The following is a 1,462-nucleotide window of genomic DNA, read 5'->3' as shown; positions in this document are numbered from 1 at the left end:
CTTTCTACACCCAACTGTGACTCTGTGAGACCATCCTCCTGTCTTTATGTGTTGTGAAAGGAGGTGGTGGTGAATGTACAGCCAACAGAAAAGCTACCTGTGTGCCACCCACAGTTGTATGAGTCAGATGTCCTCTCCATTTGGCAAGGACTCCTGGATACACATACTCTAATCTTTGAGTTCACATTTTATAGACATCAATAAATAATGCAATAATTGTTGTTACTAGGGTCAAAGAGTATTGCTTCTTATCAAAAATTCAAGTGAAGCAGCTGGATTTAAATCTCCTCTAATCTGTCTTTTGTCTCCAGGGCTATTATTATTCCAAAATACATGTAATGCACCCAAACAAGCTACATCTGTAGATAATTACTGATATAGTTTCATCAGGTTAGAATGCACCCGTGCCCTGATTTTGGGGGGTGGAAGAGAAGACTCCAGGACTTGTTTTAGAGTTCAGCTAGAAAGAGCAGTTGTCACTTGTGAGCTCCCTACCAGATCCTTAATGGGAGAAATACTGTGACTGGTTCTTTGGAAAGTACACTTGTTCATTATCTTAATTCAAACTCCTGTTTTATGTCTACTCAGCTTGGAAACATAGAGGACTCCGTGACAAAAATCTCAAAGTCCCTACAACAGAAAATAGAGGGCATTTATGCTGTATTTATGTATTTCTTTGTTTTTTATTTTCCATCATTCTGCATAAACTGACACTCACCCTTCACCAACTCTTCTCATACCTCTGTATATAAATCCCAAGGTTTGACCAACTAAAATAGTTTGGGTATGAAAAGGCCCCCCAAAAAAAACTCTTTGTTGAAGCTTGATCCTTAGCAGATAGTGTTGTTGAGAGGTTGTTGAATCATGAAGGCAGTAATTACCCCAGTGGATAAACCCATCGATGAGTTCATAGCAAATGGGGTATTTGGAAGTAGGGCCTTATTGGAGGAAGTAGCTGGATTCATGCCTTTGAAAGGTACATCTTGTTCCCAGACTCTCTTTCTTTCTCCCTCCCTCTCTCCCCACCTCCCTTCTCTCTCTCTCTCTCTCTCTCTCCTTCTTCACCACCATGAGATGAGTAGCTTTGCTCTATTCCATGCCAAAATGTTTCAGTCTTGCCTCAGGCCCATAGTGGAGACAACTATGAATTAAAATTTCTGAACCCATGAGCCAAAAGTCTCTTAAATTGTTTATCTCTGGTAATTTGTCACAACTATTTAAAAGCCTTGGGTGAAGGCTTTTGTCAACAGGCAAGCTGATGCTGTAAAGTGCAAAACATGATCCACCTATTTATTCATGCTTAATTCAGGTGTAGGTATTGTGATGGATATAGATTGGGGGCCACAAAGATATTTTTCAATCGAAGCCTACCAGTGGAGTGACAGAGATTCAAGAATGTGTTTGGTTGTTGCTTGTGGCATATTTGTAGACTGTCTGGGATGAAAGAATGCTACCCAGTGGA

Source organism: Castor canadensis, chromosome 6 (assembly GCF_047511655.1).
Source record: "Castor canadensis chromosome 6, mCasCan1.hap1v2, whole genome shotgun sequence".
Lineage (NCBI taxonomy): Eukaryota > Metazoa > Chordata > Mammalia > Rodentia > Castoridae > Castor > Castor canadensis.
The sequence above is the reverse complement of the archived record's forward strand: the minus strand, read 5'-3'. Positions refer to the sequence as shown.